The sequence below is a fragment of the Thermobia domestica genome, chromosome 7, assembly GCF_964235325.1.
Source record: "Thermobia domestica chromosome 7, izTheDome1.hap1.1, whole genome shotgun sequence".
NCBI classification, from domain to species: Eukaryota; Metazoa; Arthropoda; class Insecta; order Zygentoma; family Lepismatidae; genus Thermobia; species Thermobia domestica.
In genome coordinates this window covers 260,424,632-260,449,730 of record NC_137460.1, presented here as the reverse complement: position 1 = coordinate 260,449,730, position 25,099 = coordinate 260,424,632, and the positions used below count along the sequence as shown (strand labels likewise).

The 25,099-nt window shown below is 35.4% G+C and overlaps 1 non-coding gene across 1 annotated transcript; it reads right to left on the bottom strand.

Moving 5' to 3' along the window:
* Nucleotides 1–23,288: 23,288 nt before the first annotated feature.
* On the bottom strand, nucleotides 23,289–23,361 carry TRNAR-UCG (transfer RNA arginine (anticodon UCG)). The gene has a single exon. It is a non-coding gene; the product is annotated as a tRNA-Arg (tRNA).
* Between the last annotated feature and the right edge of the window lie 1,738 nt (nucleotides 23,362–25,099).

Sequence of the window (25,099 nt, the reverse complement as noted above, 5' to 3'; positions counted from 1 at the left end):
GAGACCCATTGACCCAACTTGTGGTGCTTCACAAGTTGATGGATGTGCTGCCGAATGGTTCTTCCACACACTGAATTGTAGTCCCAGTTCCTCTTTGTACATGTGTTGGTCTTCCGGCACGTGATGTTTTCAGGTGTTTCGTCATCGTCCTTAAACTTGTTAAACCATCGCTGCAATGTCCGCGTCGTCACGACACCCTCATCAAAGGCCTGGCATATCTTCTGTCCCGCTACAGCGGCGTTTGATCTCCATTTGAACTCGTTCAGCATACATGCTCTTATGACGCTCTGTGGATGTCCCATGTTCCCTCTGTCTTTACGCAAGTTCACGGTGTATCTGAATTGCCACAACCAGGTAGTATGTTGGATATACTCACACCAACAACTGACGTTCGCCTTATCTCCACTTGCATTCAACTCATGGTGTGAGGTTCAATTGAACACAGACTTCCACGAAAAGGGACAGAACTTTCTTGGTTACCTTTATAGTTATGCACAAAAGTATAGCGTTTGGTCCCGGGCAGTAGTTTTGATTAAACATAATAAAAACTATCTTGAATATAATTTATGGGTAATAATAATAATAATAATAATAATAATAATAATAATAATAATAATAATAATAATAATAATAATAATAATAATAATAATAATAATAATAATAATAAGCTAAAATTGTGTCTTTAGCTTTCCAGAAGAAAACCAAAATTTTCCTTTCTTTCAGGCCTCAAAAACACTAGCAGCAACACTTTTTTGGCTTTGTACATTGTAGCTGGCCCCCCCCTCAAAAACGACGCCCCCCTACACAAACCTGCTGGCTACACCCCTGATTATTATTATTATTATTATTACATGGACGTTTTTATTAAGATGGTGTCATTTCGTTAAGAGTTTCTTGTTGTAGAACCAGGAAATTTACTACAGTGAAACCTGTCTATGTTGGCCACATTGGTTCCATTGAAAAATTACCAATTTATACAGGTGGTCAACTTACAGAAAATAAGTGTGATTGGTGTATTTTCAGAATAGGATTTTTAGTATTCCTTTATTGTAAAATTTTATTAAGCAATAGCATAAGAGCTACTTTTAAATAATGTATATATAGAGTAATCATAACAACATGCAGTACTCGAAAAAATTACATACCTATATTATCTGTTTAATATTTGTACCATATTCTTTCTGAAAAAACCAGTCTGAATTATTCGGATTGGAAACACAATAGCACAAACAACCATAAAATAGAAACATATGTACGGAGTTTATTGAAATTGATATTGTGTTCAGATTGAAAATAAGGATTGATTATTCAGATTGAAAACAAGAAAAGCAAAGTTACAAATTGAACAATTTATATACTTTTTTTTTTTTTTTTTATACCTTTCTTAATGAGCTACAAGTATTTCGTTCGGAGCAAAAGATGTTTTGAGAAAATCGTAAGAGAATTTATATCTCAGAACCTCTGCTATCTTTCGACAAGTCGTCAGTTGCCAATAGTTGACACTCCCCCCCCCCTTCCGATGAAAGAAGCCGGTATAGCTAATGATGTTACCATAATAGACAGGTTAAACAAATACGTATACAACCATTTTTTGAATTCCTTTACGTGCTTTTTCTTATTCACATCTTCCTTTCCACCCCTTTATTAGGATAGTGTTCTGGCCATTGACCTGCAAGAACAAATCGTGGGAATCCATACTTCGTTGTCTCCAGTCACAAATACAGAACATCTGCTTTCAATATGAGAATACGAAAGAGTTATAAGAAAAATAACAGAACGGTATTTTGCGTGGCCAAGATACGTAGGTGAATTTATCATTATCATCATAGGGTAAACATTGCTTCAATGTGGCCAACTTCCAAGATAGACATGTGGCCAACTTGCAGAGTAATAAGTAACGAACGTCTTATAAGAAAATGAAGGTTCAAGACGAACCAGGCCAAGATGAGCAGGTGGCCAACTTAGAGAGGTGCCAAGTTGATAGCTTTTACTGCACTTTTGTTGCACTAGGCTATTTGTCAAATCTTCTATTTATAGCTGTATTGCAGTGGCGTATTTAGTTAGGCTTCCGAGCTTAAGCCCCCCGAAATCTTATTTAGTATAATAAAGTACATGAAATATCTTCCAGAATTTTCACATTTTCAGGCAAAGTTAGCAAAGCCTCCCCGAAACAAAATCGTAAATACGCCACTGCTGTATTGGTACAACAAATAAATTCTATTCTAGTTTATGTCTATTATAATCTAATTTTCGAATTGTTTGTCATCAATTCTTTAACCCTTTCGGCAGATATGCTCACAATTGTGAATGCTACTTTCGGTTGCCCAAAATGCCAATTAATGGATTTTAATAAACAAATTAGGCACAAGCACATTTGTGAGTGTCTGAATGACAAGTCGTCAGGTACTGAATTGCCATCTGTTGAGTATATTGAAAATCACAACGTTTATAAGTAGTGTGTTCTGCTGAAAGGGTTAATCAAGAATACTCATATTATTATTATTATTATTATTATTATTATTATTATTATTATTATTATTATTATTCAAAGGACGTTATCACGAGAATTTAAATAGCGACGTATCAAAGGAAGATATGCATTCACATTTCTTATCATCTAGATTGACGATTAAGGGAATGCTAAGTAGTATTTTTTATTTTTTTCCGAGGAAACTATGACAGGTACTCTCCTTTCTTTTTGAAATAATCTCTTCTCCTGTTTTGGTGTCAATTACGAAAATCGGAACGAAAAAAAAAAAAATGGAACGAGTGGTTTGTTCTCGGTTTATCTATATTTCTGTATTGCACTGTTAAACATTTTTTTTTTTTTTCTACAAAGACGAAAGTAGCTGTTCTTTATCGATTTTTAGGCACTGAAAACGTAAATCACTGTGTTAAGAAATGTCTTCTAGCCCATGTTTACGAATAAATCGTCTGTTTATGTTTTACTTATAATATAATGTAACATTATAATATCAATACAGTGCTTCACAGGTTAAATAGTTGTTAGCAATTCAGTTGTGTGCTGTACTTCTCATGCGATTTGACAATGCTACTCATGTCAGCCACACATAACTTGCTCCGTCAACCACATGATACTAGCCAAGGAGTGAATGGACTTCTAACCATCTTTGAAGTGAATTTCCTTTTAGTAACATGTCTGTTTTTGTCTGTACTGTGTAGTGTTGTTCGCGTGTTTATAGTACTTCGTGTATTATTATTATGTCCAGCACTTGTAGTAAAAATCCAGCTAACTGTTGTTACATTTGTGGGGATGTGATTTAGTGATCGAGGAAGCAATCTTTTACTCTAGCATTGAAACAAATCTACATTCTGTATTTTGTGTGTCGAGTTGGAGAAGATAACACTTGGCTTTACATTGTGTTGTAGGCCTGCAGTATGTTCATCAACACTGGGAGGGATGGTGGCTTAGTGGTAGAGCGTTTCATTCTAGTGCATGGGGTCTCTAGTTTGATTCCAGGTCAAGTAAGTTTCTGGTGGACAACACATCGTTCCTGTGGATTTTCTCGGGCAGTCCGTTTCCTCCCACATTTTCATTCCACCAATCCATTCACTTGTCTTAATCATCTGTTATCTATTAGCGTAAAGGGCATAATTGTGGGACGCTCAGCTGAAATATTTCATCAACACAGAATTTGGACGCTCGGCAGGCCCGTATCCACGGGGGCTAGCGTGGGCCACCCCCTAATTTTTTGCTTCCCCCCTTAAAATTTTCACGGTAGGCTTGCAAATGAACTATAATATGGTGATGAACTATACTATGGTTGGATTGCCCCCCCCCCCTAATTTCTACTGACCCCCGTACATTTTTGGGCTGGCTACCGGCCTGACACTCCCATCCCCCCATAGTACCATCTCCCGAGTAGCTGGAAATTATTCATGGGGACCTATACATATACAGTATATGGAGAGCCTAAGGCTAAATGCATAGAGGTGTAACCCAAGCCAAAGTCCTTTTTAAAAAAAAAAAAATACATAATATGCATCATTTAACAACATCCTAGGAATAAGTCGTTCTCTATCAGCAGAAAATAAATACAGTAAACTACCGATTTTATCCGCAGAATTGAAAAAATGAAATGAAATGATATTTTTGACTTTTACGTCCCACGATTATGCCGGTTAGGCTAAAGGAGACGGTGATGATGAGAGATGAATGAAATGGTGGAATGAAGAAAGTGTGAGGAAACGGGAGAACCCCGAGAAAACCCACGCACACAGTGTTTGTCCACCACAAAGTTCACTTGGCGGGAGCAGGGTTTGAACCCGGGACCCCAAGCACCAGAGGTGAACGCTCTACCACTGACATCCGCGGAATTGAGTGACATGGCAACCGCGGATAAGCGAATTCCATGGATAATCCGCAAAATGACCAAAGAAGAACACAAATCAACATGAAAATGCTTTTAAATACTTTTTATTTACAGTAGGGGGCTTTAATACATAATTATGACGTAATAAGTAGGAGTTTCATGGAGTTACAAGTTTGATACTTTACTTGTTTTTACAAAATAATGGATCAACTTTTTTTTTTTACGTTAAACTTCTCTTCTTTATTTGCGGTTGAAAATTTCATATTGTACCGTAGTATGACGTTGCTCAAAACAGGAAGTAAAACAGCGGATAATCGATATTTTACTGTACAATTATAAGCTGTCATCCACATACCTCGACAAACATAGAAACTATGAAATGAGTGATGATTTATGCAACTACGTATGGTCTTCAGTTCTCTGTTTTATCTATCAATCAACTTATTTAAATGTATACAGGGCGAGCCATTAATCTTGAAACGCCATTGTAACTTATAAACTGATAAAAATGTTAGAATTGTATGTGAAGCAAATATCGACAATGACATTGTTTGACATACTTTACAATACCGAATCGAAGTAGAAACCGCTATAAAGAAATTAATGAAGAACAAATCTCCGAGTGTAGACGAAATTTCGAGTTTATTTTAGCTACAGGCAAAAAAAAAATGTGGAACAAGATACACAATCTCATTCTCCTAATCTGGAACAAGGCAGAATTGCCACAAGAGTGGAAAGAATCAATCATTGTTCCAATTCACAAGAAAGGCGGCACAACTGATTGTAATAATTGAAGGGTTTGGTGCAAGAAAGAGGCGGCTCCAAGGCTCCACTTTTTCCAGTATGTAGCAAATAAAAAAAAAAAAAAAAAAGTTTTAAAATTCTCGCGAACTCGGAGTACAGGCAGCTCCATCTGCCGCATTTCTTTGGAACTAACGGGTGGAGCTGCCTCATTCTTGTACTCTGTACCAAATGAACCGCCTGTTTCTTTTGTATGTGATAGATTGTGCAACTCAATAGCGGCACAAAGTGGAACTACCTTCTTCTTGCACCAAACCATTCAATTATCGAGGAATTTCTCTTCTGTCAACATCCTATAAAATCCTCTCAAACATTCTATTATCATGACTGACTCCATAAGCAGATGGAATTATTGGAGATTATCAGTGCGGATTTAGACGAAACCGATCAACTATCGACCAAATATTTACTATTCGACAAATACTCGAAAAGAAGTGGAAATACAATACCCCGGTATATCAAATATTTATTGACTTACAAAGGCTTACGACTCGGTTAGGAGAGAAACATTATACAACATTCTTACAGAATTTGGAATACCGAAAAAGCTAATTAGATTAATTAAGATATGCTTAAATGAATAACAAAGTAAAGTCCGGGTAGGAAAACTTTTGTCCACGAGCTTTCACGTCGAGAATGGCCTGAAACAAAGAGATGCATTCTAGGCATTATTATTCAACTTTGTCCTGGAATGCGCAATAAGGAAATTTAAAGATAGCCACTGGGGCCTAGAGTTGAATGGTATTCCACCAGATTATGGCGTACGCTGAAGATGTAAATTGAATAGAGGATGATAGGAGAACAATAGAAAGAAATGCAGAGGTCTTATTAAAAGCTTCCAAGGACATGGGTTTAGAACAGCGTTTCCCAACCGGTATGCCGTGAATGGACCGCTGGTGTGCCGCGAGGAAATCGAAACAAAATTATTAATTATATAGCAACCAAATTGGAAGACATAGGAAAAAATGTATATTTTTGTATTTCACATTACTATGAATTTCTACCATGGAAAAAATCACTGTAATTGTAATATATTATTCTAAATCTATTACTGCGTAGCAGACAGTATTTCGGCTCGTACACATTTCCACGTTTAGCTGTTATGTTACGCTTCGATTGAGAGTCACACTAACACCGAGAAATGGAAGCACTTGTACGGTACGCGTCAAGTGAACGTTCGTAGAACACTCATTCGCACGTGAATGAGAGAACAACACTTTGTTCAACAGGTGTGTTTTGACTTCGACACATCGCAAGCTGTGTGATTGCAATGATATGCACCGGTTTTGGTTAAAACAGCAAAGTTAAAAGTACAATACATTTGTTTGTTCGTTTGTTATTTAGTGATCTTCGTTCTTAGTGAAGGTTTGGATACAGTTTTCGAATAAGAAAGCGTATTTTAAAAAATTTGAGTCCTATATTTCATTGCAATTGTTCTCTATTTAAAAATTAGAATAAAATATAAACAATGAAATAGCATAGGGGAAAACCAGTGATCGAGCTTTCATCTCTGTGAGAAGGAGATCAGTAATCACAGAAAAAAATTACCATGGTATTTTATATTTGCAAATAATAATAATAATAATAATAATAATAATAATAATAATAATAATAATAATAATAATAATAATAATAATAATAATAATATCTATGAGTGTGCCGCGAGAATTCAAGTTACACCCGTAGTGTGCCGCAAGTTGAAAAAGGTTGGGAAACGCTGGTTTAGAAGTAAATGCAGAAAAAACTAAATACAGAAGTTCGTCGGGATCGTAATACGGCAAAAGATGGATGCGTTAAAATATTAAATAATACTTTTGATAAAGTGGATACTTTCAAATATCTAGGATCAATATTAACAGACGAAAACCATATTCACGAAGAAATCAAATGTCGACTAAAAGCAGGGAATTCGTGCTATTATTCAGTTCAAAATCTCTTGTCGTCGCGAATTCTGGCGAGGAATTTGAAGCTTATACTACAAAAAATGATAATCATGCCTGTTGTAATGTATGGTTGCGAAACACCGTCGCTTACTCTGAGGGAAGAACATAGGCTGAAAGTATTTGAGAACAAGACCCTGGGACGAATATTCGGACCCAAGAGGAACGGGAATGGGGAATGGCGGAAAGTTCATAACGAGGAACTACATAATTTATACGGTTTACAAACGTTCTTAGGATCATCAGATCTAGGAGGCTCAGGTTGGCAAGTCATGCAGCCAGGATGAAAGAAAGTAGGAACGCTTTCAAAGTCTTAACTGAAAAATCAATCGGAAAACGACCATTAGGAAGAGCTAGACGCAGATGGGAGGACATTACTAAGATGGTTATCGCAGAAATAGGAATACAAAGTAGAAAGTGGATCCGGTTGGCTAAGGATATAAGTCAGTGGAGAGATTTTGTGAACATGGTATTGAACCTCCGGGTTCCATGGGCCAGAGTTAGTTAGTTAGTTGCAAACTTTAACATTTTTTGTAATATCTTCGGAATTGTTTGAGATATCAACTCACTGTAACCGGTGGTTTTTACGGTAATTGAAAGCGATCGGATCACCGGATGTGATACTAATTTAACCAATTTTTTGAAACAAGATATTTTGGAGAAAAGAATAATATTTAATTCCTTCTACGTCTTATCATGATCGTAGTACTCGATACTGATATACTTTGGATGCTATTTGATCCAATCGACTCATATAATGTTATGACTGCTGTAGAGCTCCCCGAAATTTGGTTGTTTATGGTACTGTAGCATCCGAAGTTTCAAAATTGAATACAAAATGCGATATTGTAGGTTTTAGTTTAATATGGAGAATTGACATGTGTAGAGCCACCTGAAAAATATAGCTTAACCCTTAAAGGATCCTGGCTTTTTGGGCTATTTTTTAGACTTTCAGTCAAGCAGCTACTGTATCGTCACTATTTATCCTAGGATCATGGTTCATACCTCATTCTCTTCAGAATAGAGCTGACTTTCAAATGGTACCACTTGCATGCTCATACCATATACCAAAAGCGGGGGAAAAAATGTCAAAGTGAAAATTTCGGAGGGAAAATTTTTTTTCTCGAACTTTGGCCCCCCTGGACCCCCCTGTGAGATCGTAGTCATCTAAAAAGAATCTGATAAATAGTACTTGGTATACTGAATGCGTGTGTGAAATTTCAAGTTTCTATCTTGAATAGTAAGGGCGGGAGAATTTTTATCAAAAATTCCCACAATGCCCCAAATTACCATAAAACACTATGATCTCAGGGGAAAAAAATCCTGAGACATCCCTAATTACCCTAGGACTATAATCCGCCAATCGTTCTCTTCAGAATAGAACTGTCTTTCAAGCGGTACCATTCACATGTCTCCATCATGTATCTAAGGCGGAAAATTCCTGAAGAAAGGGATTTTTTGGGGCAAAATTTCCCTTTTTTCAACTTTTGCCCCTCTGGACTCCCCCTTTTTTTTACGCAGAAATCGAAAAAAAAACTTCTGGTAAATACTACTCGGTGGACTGAATGTTTGTACAAAATTTCAATCTTCTACGTGAAAAAATAGGCCCGCCAGAAAAAATTTCCCTACCATGCCCCAGTTTTACCCTATACAGAAGTATATTTGGATAAAAATTCACTGAGACGGCCCTAATTACCCTAGAATAATAATTCGACCGTCGTTCTCTTCAGAATGGAACTGCCTTTCAGACGGTATGACTCACGTGGTCCTATCATGTATGTAAGGCGGGAAAGTGACGAAAAACGGGATTTTGGGGGTAAAAAATCCCTTTTTTTTACCCCTTTGCCCCTCTGGTCCCCCTCCCCCTGTTTTAGCACTGACATCGGAACAAAAAACCTGGTAAATACTACTCGGTGGACTGAATGTTTGTGGAAAATTTAAATCTTCTACGTAGAAAAATAAGCCCGCCAAAAAAGATTGAACATAGGCTTAGAAAATGAGAAAATAAATTTTTGATTTATGACGTCATCACCTCCTATGTCTGGACGCAGGACGGTCTGAAACCATACGTAATGTCTTCTACAAGGCCTCTGGACTTGGAAAACAAAAAAAAAAAAAAAAAAACGGACGAAAAAGCTCAAATAGAAGAGAAATAACGCAATGTACCATGAAAAACGCGTATGGTACAAATTGTACCATAGGATCCCCAAAGGGTTAAAGGTTAATTCACACAGTGTACCGTTCCCCTGCCATGCTCCGACAGCTTCGCTTTGCAGAGAAACAACCTCGGTCGCAACTCGACGGTCGTGATGCTTCGGCTTTCCTCGGAGCACTCGAAGTGGCACGAAGTTGACCACAACCAAGGGGAATGTAGAAAGCAGTAGCAGTATGACACATCACATGGTATGTGTGGATGGAGCATGGCAGAGGAATGGTATGTGCACGGTACTTTATGTGTGAATTAGCCTTTGGGTTCGCAATACTATTAATCTAGTGGTATTGCAAAGTATGTCTAACAATATCGCTATCGATATTTGCTTCATACAAAATTTCAGCGTTTTTATTAGTTTATAAGTTACTATGGGCTTTCAAGATTAATAGTCCACCTTGTATACATTTAAATAAACTGATAGGTAGATAAAATGGAGAGCTGAAGACCTTACATAAATCATCATTCATTTTATAGTTATCATGCTTGTCGAGGTATGTGGATGACAACAGAGAAAATGGTTGAAGCATGATTGTACAGTAAACTCTCGATTATCCGAGGGCGGATATTCATTTTGTGGTTTACACGCGGTGCTTTTTTCATTTTTTTTTTTTTTTTTAGCGACGATAATCTACAGTACGATATAACATTTTCAACTGCAAATAAAGAAGAAATATTTAACGAAAAAAAGAAGTTGATCGATTACTTTATAAATAATAATAATAATAATAATAATAATAATAATAATAATAATAATAATAATAATAATAATAATAATAAACCTTCAAACTTTTAAGCAGGCTCGCAGCCAGCCCAAAAATGTAGGGGCCGATCCAACCATATCATAGTTCATTACCATATTGCAAGCCTACCGTGCACATTTTAGGTGGGCTAGTAAAACTTTAGGGGGACCAGCCCCTTGTGGATACGGGCCTGCTTGGAAATGTATAAAAGTACTGCTTATTAAGTCATTATTGTATATGTAGTGCTTTACTGTAAATAAAAAGTATTTAAAAGCATTTTCGTGTTGATTTGTATCATTTTTTTGGTCATTTTGCAGATTATCCGTGGAATTCACTTATCCACGGTTGCCGTGCCAGCCAATTCCACGGATGATCGGTAGTTTACTGTATTTATTTTCTGCTGATGGAATACGACTTATTCCTAGCAAGTGGTTAAATGCTGCATATATAGTGGTGCCCACCCCCCTCATGTCCATGACGCACCCCCCTCAATTGTCTATCCGTAGGTGTTCTTTCATGAAAAAAAACTTTTCGATTAATTTTTACACCCCTCAATCATATTCATATAGATTTAACCCCCCCAAATATTTCAATGACGCAGTTTGTGACATAGCCTCCCTTTGTGGGCACCCCTGGCATATATCGAGTCTTGAGAGCACAAATCTTCTTATGTCCATTTTCTATATTTTTCAGGAGACTGTTTCCAAGTGATAAGTGTGCCCTAGAGAGTTTGCGTTTTGCGACAACTGTTCACTGTGTATTACCAAGGAGCTATTTACAATAGACATATATTTGTGCACCTGACATAGCAGGTATCAAGCTATCGAAATAGTTGACAAAGTCAATACTGAGAAAAATTCAACATGTGACATTTCTGCTCTCAAGACTCGATATTATGTATTTTAATGTTAACAAATATGTTTTCTTTTTCTTTCTTTCTTTTTTTTTTTTAAGGAACTTCGGTTTGAGTTGGACCTAGGCCCTCCATACATTGTATATGTATAGATCCCCTGAATAATTCCCGGCTACTGAACGTATGGTACTACCGAGCATCCAAGTTCAGTGTTGATGAAATATTTCAGCTGAGCGTCCCACAATTATGCCCTTTACGCTAATAGACAACAGATGATTAAGACAAGTGAATGGATTGGTGGAATGAAAATGTGGGAGGAGACAGGAGTGTCTGAGAAAACCCACGAACACAGTGTGTTGTCCACCACAAACTTAATGGGGCCAGACTCGAACCAGGAACCTCACGCACCAGCAGTATGCACTTAACCACTCAGCTACCGTGCCCCGTGATGAACAACTCGTACAACACATATGTGAAGCCCAAGTGTTATCTTCTTCAATGCGACACACAAAATATAGAATATACTCCCTTTTTTTATTTACTGCTGAATAAATCGTTGCTTCTTCGATTCAAAATCATGTCCTCAAAAATGTAACATAAGTTATCTGGACTTTTACTACAGCTGCGGAACATTTTAATGCACTTAACTATAAACACGTGAACAACACTACACAATACAGATAAAAAACAGAGAACATGTTAATAAAGGGAAATTCAGTTGAGAAGTGGATGGAAGTCCACTTATTCCTTGACTATTATGTAGTTGATGGAGTAGGTCACGTATCGCTGATATAAGCAGCATTGTCACTTCTCCTCAGAAGTACCGTACTTAACACTGAATTGCTAACTACAGTTTCCCTATCGAGCACTATATTTATGCGTATCGCTATTATATCGTTTCATTACATTATTTGCATAAGATAAACAAACGATTTACAGGACAGTGTAATACAGAATTACACTGAAAACTAACTACCGGTACGTGTTGAATTTTGTATTTTTCTGGTTTTTATAGCTGACACTAAAAAAGAAGATTATTTCAGGAAGGAACGAGCGATGCCCGTCACAAGTTTCTCAAGAAAGTACATTTAAAGAATACTTGCTTAGCAATGATAAGAAATGCTGTTGGTTTAGCAGGAATACATAAATTCTCCTGATATGCCCTTCCACTATTATTATTATTATTATTATTATTATTATTATTATTATTATTATTATTATTATTATTATTATTATTATTATTAACAACAAGAAAAACAACTACAATAATAATAATAATAATAATAATAATAATAATAATAATAATAATAATAATAATAATAATAATAATAATAATAATAATAATAAAATTTGAAATTACGGCGCATTCCAATCTACGTGATTTCAATATTGAAACCCAAAATAGTTGGTAGCTATAACTTCTGGCTGCAGCAGAAAAAGAATACGAGAGGCAGAACCTGTTCATTTGACTTTGAAGTCATTACCCTCTATCTCTTACTGTTTTGACTCTATTGAGCTTAACATTAAAAAAAAGGATATATTCTATTAATTGATATTGCAACAAAGGAATAAAATCAGAGACGAAACGAACGAGGCTGTATCAAAAAGTCTCAAGACTAGTTCTGTAACACGCAAACAGATGGCAGCACTAGACTGCACGCACAGGCACAAGGAGCACCGATCTTCATAAGTCAGTGTGCCAGCCAAGATAGCCTTGTGTACCAAATTTCACAGAAGTAAATCCCCACGCTGAGCGGGTTTGCATATCCAGGCTCCTAACTATGAAAATATTTACGATCACTCCAACCCCAATCATTTCACAGATTCAACCTGTTGTATAAAAGTTATTAGGACATAAAATTGAATGTAATTTATACGAAAAACCCTTTTATGCATTGCAAGACCTGTAACGTCCAAATATTCAACCACAAACTTATAGTTGTATCGACATAAACAAACAAACAAAATAAAAAAAAAGTGTGGAGCAGGAAACCACTTTACACAAAAGTCAAAAGAGGTTATTGAAGGCATACGAACTGGTCGAGCGGTTTGGGTGACTAGTCTGTCAATCAGAAGTTTATGTGTTCAAACCCTGTAGAAAATATTCGTTTTGTTTTTTTTCTTAAAAGTGTGTTCCTATTTTCATCAGAGGACTGAGAACATTTCTTTGAATAAATCTTTGGAAATTACTTTTCTCTCAAATTCGATTAGAAGCGAACATTATATGAATTGCAAATCTAAAATCCACAGCTGAGAACAAAATATTAAGTATGTTCAATATGTCATTATTATCATTTGATTTGTAATTAAAAAGTAATTATAAGCATTGACGATTTCAGAAGATTCTCCCCGGTAATGGTCAAGATATGAATGAGAAAAAACTGATAAAACATTATTAGTCTACTTTGAGCATGATCGAAAATAACTTATGGCCACGAAGGGGAAATTTATGTCGACAGGATCTCAAATTCTCCGACGGGTCATGACCTGAAATTATCATTGTTTGAAAGGTTTCCTTAACAAATAGAATATTATATTTATTTCTCCTTCTACGTTTTGAAATGGAAAAATCATAATTTTAAATAGAATTATAATACGATAAGCATAAAGATTTATACAACTAATGAAGTAAATATCCTTGTGTAAGTTATCGATTTCTATTCGGATTAAAACTCGAATATTCGTTTGCATCACACTTTAAAGTAAATCCTCTCTATATATAGTTCCTACTGGAAAGCATGTTTAACTCCAATTACTTAATCAATATTTTTAATAATATATTTTTATTGTAATACTCTTACTATTCAATGTTGTATGCACTTAATTTCCCAAAGCAAAACCTCACAAATGTATAATTGACTAGTAAATATTATCAAATAAATTATCATTTAGTTTACGTAAACATTGCATCGCCTGATTTGAAACTTCGTATTTTAAATAATAATAATAATAATAATAATAATAATAATAATAATAATAATAATAATAATAATAATAATAATAATAATAATAGTAGTAGTAATAAAATCATAGCCATATCTTTATCAGAATTTCAGGCTTAGTCAATAAATGAATTCAACATAGTCTCTATTCGAAGCTCTATTTAATCGAATCAGATAGAAATACGAAGAGGAACTTCGAGAACAGATAAAAGAAAAATGTTACTTTGGTGGGTTTGGATGTAACTTTTAAGAGTTAGTTTTTTTTTTTTTTTTTTTTTTTTTGCAAATTACAGACAAATGCCTTGGACACTTTTTTCTTTTCTTTAAGTTAACTGATTCACCGAACGTATCTGACATATGAGTAACTTGTCTCTATATTCTACTCGGTTATATACACGTTTTACAATCTTTTCCATTAACCTTGAACGACAAGAACACGAACACAAAAACATCCACATAGGTATGACAGTTAAAACTCCTAACCTCCCCCACGGGGAATCGAACCCGGGACCACATACACCTGAGGCACACGTGCTAGCCACTAGACCAGCGGGAAGAACAAATTAAATGTATTTTGTAGTGTCTGAAGTTTATAGCTATTTCCCCCTGTTGTAGTATGTTTATTGATTTTTTAATGTTTACCGTATTCGTTACTTTGAGGAATGATATATATTATTGATATAGGTTTTATTACATATTCGGCCATAAATATTATATAAATTATCAGAATTATTCATGATCTTCCATGGAAATTCACTGGTGCATGCGCAGTAGACAGACAGTGTAATTGGAAGATGAGTTCAACAGAGATTATAGGGCTATATTCCGCCGATTATATTTTATTTAATAACTATTTAGAAGAGATAACGAAAACGAGTCTACATAATGAAGATGGAATTTCCGTAGAAGATAGAATGGTGAGGTGTATACGGTTTGGGGTTGATATGGTTGTTGTTGTAGAATCTAAAAAGAAAATTAATAAGATGTAGAAAACTTGGGAAAGGCTTGTGAAGAATATGGGATGAAAATAAATGTTAGAAAGACAAAATCCATGGTGATTGAAACGAAGCGATCGGTGTGAAATATAGAAGTAGGAGCGGGAAAAAACAACAAGTGATTAGTTTTCGATATCTGAGTACTATTACTAGTGATGATTTGACATGCGAACGTGAAATAAAAGCAAGGATAGAAATGGCGAAAAGAGCCTTTAGGATGGAGGAAATAGTATTTTGAGGGGTATGGTGGCAGGGAAGAGAGGGAGAGGACGAATTAGACTATATAGAAACAGAATTAGGCTATTGGCGATATCAAAACAGAAAAATCGTATGTGAAGATGGAGAGGTTAACAGAAGATCGTGGAGCATGGCAGCTTCTCAGCTGCGGTAAGTGACCCGCTGGTAATGGCGGAATACTTCTGATATAATGATACTGATGATGCACAGTAGGAACAGAAATATCCACTTTACTGTCATTGCTAATACGAATCACAATGCAAATTTCTACAGGTTGTCAAAATACCTCGCTCTAAAAGCTGTAGAAAACTATCTGTTACTATGCGAGGGAAAATCATAGGTCGAGCAACAATTAGACAAATTGCCATTCAGATAGCTAGGGGTATGAGCTGTGACGAGAAAACAGTGAAGAAATTGATTTAGCGGTATGAAGAAGGTAGTGAATATTTCACATCTTGGCCAAGAAGTAGGAGACCAATAATAATAATAATAATAATAATAATAATAATAATAATAATAATAATAATAATAATAATAATAATAATAATAATAATAATAATAATAATAATAATCATCATCATCATCATCATCATCATCATCCCAGGAATTTATATTTATTTCCAGCAAAACTTTTGCATACCCTCCTAGTGCAATATGATGTTTTTGTAAAACGGCAATTATAAAATTGTCAAGCTGAATTTGAAAGTCATAATAAGTAGTGCTTTGTTTACTTATTGCACAATTCTTTTATGCCAGTAGCTTTCGCCACCTTACTCGCTCTTCATGCTTACTCAGGAGGAAGCTGCAGGTCCCTAGGTTGGGAACTACTGCTTTCCACCAAGGAATTCAGACAGCCTGTTAGAAATTTGCGTTCTGACCAACATCAGAAAATTGTGTTCTTCTGTTTCTACTGCGCATGCACCAGTGAATTTCCATGGAAGATCATGAATAATTCTGATAATTTATATAATATTTATGGCCGAATATGTAATAAAACCTATATCAATAATATATATCATTCCTCAAAGTAACGAATACGGTAAACATTAAAAAATCAATAGACATACTACAACAGGGTGAAATAGCTATAAACTTCAGACACTACAAAATACATTTAATTTGTTCTTCCCGCTGGTCTAGTGGCTAGCACGTGTGCCTCAGGTGGATGTGGTTCCGGGTTCGATTCCCCGTGGGGGAAGTTAGGAATTTTAACTGTCATACCTACGTGGATGTTTTTGTGTTCGTGTTCTTGTCGTTCAAGGTTAATGGAAAAGATTGTAAAACGTGTATAACCGAGTAGAAAATAGAGACAAGTTACTCATATGTCAGATACGTTCGGTGAATCAGTTAACTTAAAGAAAAGAAAATAGTGTCCAAGGCATTTGTCTGTAATTGTAAAAAAAAAAAAAAAAAAAAAACTCTTAAAAGTTACTTTCAAACCCACCAAAGTAACATTTTTTTTACCTGTTCTCGAAGTTCCTCTTCGTATTTCTATCTGATTCGATTAAATAGAGCTTCGAATAGAGACTATGTTGAATTCATTTATTGACTAAGCCTGAAATTCTGATAAAGATATGGCTATGATTTTACTACTACTACTACTATTATTATTATTATTATTATTATTATTATTATTATTATTATTATTATTATTATTATTATTATTATTATTATTATTATTATTATTATTATTATTATTATTATTATTATTATTTAAAATACGAAGTTTCAAATCAGGCGATGCAATGTTTACGTAAACTAAATGATAATTTATTTGATAATATTTACTAGTCAATTATACATTTGTGAGGTTTTGCTTTGGGAAATTAAGTGCATACAACATTGAATAGTAAGAGTATTACAATAAAAATATATTATTAAAAATATTGATTAAGTAATTGGAGTTAAACATGCTTTCCAGTAGGAACTATATATAGAGAGGATTTACTTTAAAATGTGATGCAAACGAATATTCGAGTTTTAATCCGAATAGAAATCGATAACTTACACAAGGATATTTACTTCATTAGTTGTATAAATCTTTATGCTTATCGTATTATAATTCTATTTAAAATTATGATTTTTCCATTTCAAAACGTAGAAGGAGAAATAAATATAATATTCTATTTGTTAAGGATACCTTTCAAACAGTGAAGATTTCAGGGCATGACCTGTCGGAGAATTTGAGATCCTGTCGACATAAATTTCCCCTTCGTGGCCATAAGTTATCTTCGATCATGCTCAAATGGACTAATAATGTTTTATCAGTTTTTTCTCATTCATATCTTGACCATTACCGGGGGAGAATCTTCTGAAATTGTCAATGCTTATAATTAGTTTTTCACTACAAATCAAAGGATAATAATGACATATTGAACATACTTAATATTTTGTTCTCAGCTGTGGATGTTAGATTTGCAATTCATATAATGTTCGCTTCTAATCGAATTTGAGAGAAAAGTAGTTTCCAAAGATTTATTCAAAGAAATGTTCTCAGTCCTCTGATGAAAATAGGAACACACTTTTAAGAAAAAAAAAACAAAACGAATATTTTCTACAGGGTTTGAACACATAAACTTCTGATTGACAGACTAGTCACCCAAACCGCTCGACCAGTTCGTATGCCTTCAATAACCTCTTTTGACTTTTGTGTAAAGTGGTTTCCTGCTCCACACTTTTTTTTTTTATTTTGTTTGTTTGTTTATGTCGATACAACTATAAGTTTGTGGTGAATATTTGGACGTTACAGGTCTTGCAATGCATAAAAGGGTTTTTCGTATAAATTACATTCAATTTTATGTCCTAATAACTTATATACAACAGGTTGAATCTGTGAAATGATTGGGGTTGGAGTGATCGTAAATATTTTCATAGTTAGGAGCCTGGATATGCAAACCCGCTCAGCGTGGGGATTTACTTCTGTGAAATTTGGTACATCTGACCACGCTGAGCAGCTGATGTTATTCTGACCACGTGCGTTACCACGTCTGCGATTTCATCATGAACAGCAAGTTAGAACAACGAACAAACGTGGAATTTTGTGTGAAACTGCACAGTTCTTCCACAGAGACTCTTGATATGATTGAGCAAGTATACGGCGATGCTGCAGTGAGTCTTTCGAGGTGTTTTCAGGGCCGCTTTTCCGCTTAGGCGCGCTAGGCATGTGCCTAAGACGAAAATATTTGGGGGCGCAAAAAGAGAAAAATTAAAATATGCTCGTGCCGAAAACGTCATTTCCGTTCCAGTTGAGCTACCTGGTTACAAACAAATTAGATCTCGGCTGCTAAGGTAAATGTGATCACGTATAATTTTATTTTTTTTTTTTAAATCGAAAATAGAGATTTATATTACTTGATAAATAAGAATACCTAAGAATAGTTGTCTGAGGATAACTGGGAGCTGGAAACAAATTATTAGCTGTACTAATATTAGGAAAAATATGCGTTACCAAAGCCGAGACTGTGGAAATGATTCCTTGTGCACTTTTTAATTATAATAATTTAGGAGAAACCTATAAATGCAACCTCTGTCCATTTAAAACTACCAGCTTGTCACTAATCCGTAAGGTGAGGAATGAACAAGAGTAGCCAAACCATGCCACTGTCCTTTCCTTACGGCTGCCGGTTGCCAGTCCATGACACGGGAGGTTCATAGGTGGTGGGTGGAAAGACTCTCTAAAGAGCAAAAAACAAACAGAGGGAAAAGAGTAAGAGAGTTAAGGGAGAATTCGTCCCGAAATAAAACTGGCAAGGTAATAACTGAAGGAGGGGCTGCTCTGCAAATTTTTTGGGGGGCGTAACAATTTAAAGTGCCTAGGGCGTCGGGGAGATTAAAAACGGCCCTGGATGTTTTGAGTGGCACGCGCACTTCAAGAGCGAAAGAACATCACTGGAAGGCAACGAGAGATAGAGCTGACCTTGAACGAGTACAACACCCGAAAATATTAAAACCATTCGGCAACTTGAGCATGAGGATAGTAAGAAAACAATCCACAACATTGCCGCCATTCTCGGTGTGTGTCATCCGACGTGCCAAGTTTCCTAAGAAGGTGTCAAAGTTTGTCAAGAACTCCGTCAACGTGTTGTGGATGATCCATCATTCATGTCGAGGATTATTACCTGTAACGAAACTTGAGTGTACTGGTACGACGTGTAACCGAGAAATCGTACATTTTAACCACTTCCGTTTTCAACTGTTATAAAGGTCGAGGGAAAGCTTTATTATTGGAACTCTGAATCTTCGTCGGAAAACCGCTTTTCGAAATCTCTTACCATCTTCGCTCAATGCAACTAAGTATTAAAATAGGAATTATTACTAATTTAATTCATTGGTAGTTTTAGTAAACATAGTAGATATTATTACTCCCAGTTTCGACAGAGTGTTGTGCGTGGTAATGATATGATCTTTGAGAGGCTGAATCAACTAAAAAGAAACAAAACCGCTTGTCGCTATTTATTACCGTTTCTGTTTTATAGGAGTTAACGTTGAAACCGGGAATGGTTGATTTCTATCATTTTCGGTTTGAATAGAGGGTTTCCGGACGAGATGGAACCCATTCTTGGGACTCTGAATCGATTACAAAGGAAATGCTTTACGATAGCTATTAGTATTTTTACTCAATGGAAATTAGCATTAAAACCGAAAGTAGTAGTAAATTTCAACCACTTCCGGTTTTGTTAGAGTGTTGCAGGTGTTGATGGTGTGCACTCTTGAGGCCCTGAATTTATAGTTTGCAGAAAACCGCTTGTGGCTTTTAATACCATTTTTGTTCAATGACGACAAATGCTGACACCAACAATGGTTAATTTGAACCACTTTCGGTTTGAATAAAGGGTTAACGCAGCAGGTAAAACTCATTCTTTAGATGCTGAATCAATTGCAAGAAACCCCATATCAATATCGCTTACTGTTTTTGCCGTCTAAAAATCAGTATTAAACCGAAGGTATTAGTAAATTTAAACCACTTCCGGTTTTGGTAAAGTGTTGTAGGTTGTGACAATATGCCCTCTTGAGCCAATATTCCAGGTTGTGGGAATATTCCCCCAAAGCTTACCGCTATCTATTACCGTTTTGTTTTATAGTGATAAAGTTGAAACCGGAAATGACTAATTTGAACCACTTTCCATTTGAATAGAGATTAATGAACGGGATGGTATCTATTCTTGGGACAATGAATCGATATCTCTTACCGTTTCTGTTCTGTCGACAGGGGCAGATCCAGGAGGGGCGATTGCTCTGCCAGAAGAGGAAACTTTCCTATTTTATATATATAAATAAAACCCATCCCAGAGTTTGGAGCTCTTAAAAGTAACTTTAAGTAGCAGTATTACAAGCCACCGTTCCCCCCTCAGAAGTCCGTCCTAGATCCGCCCCTGTCTGTTGAAATGAGTATTGAAAGCGCAAGTAATACTAAATTTAAACCACTTCTGGTATTCGTACAGAATTAACGGAATAGATGGAACCTATCCTTCGGACGTTGAATCGATTGGAAGAAACCGCATCTCGATATTTCTTACCATTTTTGTTCTGATACCTGTCGACAGAGGGATGGGCAAAGCCGTTCTATAAGACTTCCGATACTTACGCACAGCATAATTTGGAAGTCTAATAATAATAATAATAATAATAATAATAATAATAATAATAATAATAATAATAATAATAATAATAATAATAATAATAATAATAATAATAATAATATGTACGAGGAATGTTAAAAAAAATACTGAGGATGTAGAAAGTAAAAACGGGGGAAAGGGCAACCAGAAGCCAGACTATGGTAGATATATCATGAGTTTACAATTTTTCATGGCTCCTGCAGCAGTTTCCAACTTAATTTTCTTCCGATGCGTATTATGACTGGGTTGGACGTTGACATTCCGGACCTCAGGTATTGTTTTAAACATTGTATGAGAGAAGAATTGCAGCCAAAATTATATCTAATGTTTCAAAAAAAAAAAAAAAAAAATCCAATACAGAATAAAAGTCAACGCTTACTAAAAGCTTTCAAAAAGTATACAATAAATTACAGTATATTTGTCACTCAAAAAACTGGGGAAGGGGGGGATAGGCTCCATGGCCACGGACTAGATCCACCACTGCGTTTAGTTTTGAATTAAAAGTGGTTGTCAATTTGGTTGCTTTTCCAATGAAAATGGGTTGGTGATAATGGACAATTGTATGGTAATAGACTGGAATAGTGGTGACGCCATTTCCTCTCCGTTACCATGGTGATCGTCATTTTGTTTTCTACACAAACGTGAGTGTGGAAATGAGGTGTTGAGTAAACAATGGCTGTGAAATTATTTAGAATTTTTAAATACTTTGAGAACGAAGTAAAGTTTGTGCAAAAAGGCGAAAATGCTCTTGAATCAAATCACGTGTCTTCCGTAATTGATGATGAATTTAAATATTTAAAAGGCAGAGTGGAGGCAAACATGAAGAACTGAATTAGAGGTAAGTTAGTATCTATTATTCGTTTGTAACCATTATTCGTTTCTATCCTCGATATATTGCACAGAAGGGGAACAAACCATATGTAAAGATCGTGTTGATATGTCTGTATTATGTAATATTACAATTGTGTGTTCTCATCGAATCATATTTGGTCATTTATTTTGCCTTAGTAATTTTACGTTTACGATTAAGAATTTTATGTTGCCTACAGAATATCGAAAATCTTTAGTAAAGAATTCTAGGATATTGCTTGTTCCATTTCTGCTCAAGTACATTAATGTTTACAATCAAATACATAACCCATCACCATTTATGCGTTATTTCTCAGTCTTGTTTGTTTGTGTTTGTTTAGAAAATAAAATGGCGATCACCATGGCAACGAAAAGGATGTGACGTCACACTATTTCAGTCTATTCAGTGGCAGATCTAGACAAAAAAAGGGGGGGCTAGACCCCAGTTTCTTGAGTAACAAAAAAATTAAAACTATTATTTATATATATTTTGAAAGTTTATTAGAAAAACATGATAAACCTATCATAGTCTGGCCCCAAAGCTTTTACTTTCTAGATCCGCCACTGGTAAATACCAAAAATCAACCTTGATCAACACTCATTTGGTTACTTGCATGGGCGCAAAAGGGGGAGGGAAGGGTGGAGCCCGAGCCCCCTGGCTGACGAAAATGTATTAAATTTCTTAAGATTTTCTTAATACAAATAAAAAAAAATGCCAAATGTAATACAGCAACCAGGGATTTGAGCCTCTCCCTAGAAAATTTTCTTCGGGTTACCTGGGATAGTTGAGGTGATTTTATCAAATAATAATAATAATAATAATAATAATAATAATAATAATAATAATAATAATAATAATTATTATTATTATTATTATTATTATTATTATTAATATTATTATTATTATTATTATTATTATTATTATTATTATTATTATTATTATTATTATTATTATTATTATTATTATTATTATTATTATAACAGAACAGCAACATGCGGTGGCTCAGTGGTACAGCGTTCACCTATAGTGCCAGGGTTCCCGGGTTCCATCCCAGCCTCCGCAAAGTGAACTTTGTGGTGGACAAACACCGTGTGAGTGAGTTTCCTCGGGGTTCTCCCGTTTCCTCCCACTTTCTTCATTCCACCATTTCATTCATTTCTCATTATCACCGTCTCCTTTAGCCTTAGCACGTGAAACTCAAAAATTTCATTTCATTTTCATGAATGCCTGGCTCAAGAAAACTGGAGCCCTTTCCGAAACAGTAAGATTTATGATGGCCATCCAGGCCCAAGACCGAGTGACACCAACCCGTAACTATTGTAAACGCATACTGAAGCAAGAAATAACGAATGAAAAGTGCAGAAAATGCGGAGACACATCAGAAACACAGGCTCATACCGTATAATGATTCCCACAAATTATCAGAACAGACACAACGATGTTGCAAAAAGCAGTATAATGATACCCCTCACGAACGGACTTTTTTTTTTATTGTAAGAAAGCCTAATAAATCATAAGAAACTTACATGGCTCTATATTTTGTAGAATCAGAAATGTTTCATCCCATGATTATATAGAGCCTATATTACTATGAACAAAACCTACGTGGCAGTAATAATAGATACTATAAAATAAAATTCTACCAAGTTAATGGAAAACAATATTGCCTTTCCTTGAGTCAATTGCACTTATAATATCTTAAACTTATTCACGATTACTCCTTCAGATCATTTATTAACAATCTGTTGATGGAAAAAAATTTCTGCCGACCGTGACAGGACTCGAACCTGCAATCTTCGGATCCGAAGTCCGACGCCTTATCCATTAGGCCACACGGTCACGGTTAAAGATGCTTCCTGCTTCCTGATATCCGGTAATGCACGTTGCTACTTGCTGCAAGGATTCCTCTTGTGAATGAAAGTCAGAATTTAGAAGTTGTTGACTTGCATAAGATTGCATGGCTTGTTTTCTAATGTCCATGCACTCCTTGCACATACAGTTCTCGCAATGAAAGCTGTAAAACCATTGAATTGCTCAGACAGCGCCACACGACGGATAATATAGCATAAAAAAATGCCGGTTTCTTTTTAAAACGAAATCACAAGTTCCTGAAAAAGGAAAAGAAAGAAAAAAACATCTACCAATAGCTATATTGCAAGACATGCAAAGAGAACTATATCCCAACATACAAAGCAAAGAAACATCAGCTAATAAATGTGTAGAGAAGCGCTATTTTCGAAACATTGAGAGGCTTAAAATGGATTTACACCGAGGCAGGGGTGGATCCGGGGAGACGAGCGGGCGATCCCCCCCCCCCTGGAAGATGAAGCTTTCTTATTTTATATATAAATAAAGCCCATCTCAGAGTTTGGAACTCTTAAAAGTAGCTCTAAATATCAATATTACAACCCACCGCCCCCCACCCCACCTCGCCTCCTGGATCCGCCCCTGCACCGAAGTTAACATTGTTTATTGTTGAAAACATTTCTTATCATCATTACTTGTCTTCAAACAATATTAATAACAGTTTTATTGTTAACAAATGTTGGCAATATTTGCCATTAACATAGTTTTTATTTCGGTAACATAAGAATTTTGCAATAGCTTTGCAGGCGGTCCGGATCAAAGGATATTGATAACATTTATATTTGTTAGCTGATCAATATTCTTCCCGAACATATGGTCATTTGATATATGTGTAAGTTATCATTCAAACCGCTGATTTATTTTAAAGATAATGACTTAAAACAACTAAATTAAAAGTTAATTATGGAACGAAGAACATACATATAGTTTGAATTTTATTTTTTATTTCCATACCAAACAACAAAGGTTGACAAATCATAGCCTAGAATCCGTAGTACTTTTCGAGATACATTTCCTGTGCGTATGTGAACCTGAAGCCAAAATTTGGAAAAAGAAAAAAGTTTTCGTGGCAAATTTTCCCGAATTCCTTGTAATCTTATAATTTTTTTTTTTTTTTTTTTTTTTTTTTTTTTTTTTTTTTTTACTTTACAATAGTGATTCTACTTACCGTGAATCCAAGATAATCACCGTACATACAGCAGCTCCCTGCCGTACACTCTAGTATTATACTATATTATTTTGCAGCTCTCAACAAAGACAGTATTTTATTTTTATTTGTTCACTAAGGATTTGAATCATTTCATTTTGGACATATTTTCCTAAGTAATGGTGATATTTATTTTGTCCTCCATGGTTCTTTTAATGTGTTCGGCCATGATGCTGTCAAACTTTGCAAAGAGTTCTACCAGTTTCAGAAAATTACCATTATTGCTTGTAAAAAGTTTATCTGATATTCCGCGTAGTGGTAGATATTGTTCACTTAAAAACTGTGTTATTGCAACTAGTCGTTCTATTATGCCAGAACTAGCTATTCCAATGTTGTGCTTCGGCATTTAACATTATCTGGTGTTGTGCGTCAGACCACGCTTCAGTCTTATCGAAAGCTCCATCCATCTTTTTTGCAACTCAAGGTGAATAGGAGACCAATCATGACTAGCCAAAGCTTCAGAAATGTAGCGCCAATTCTTAGAATATTGCTGAATAGAAATAA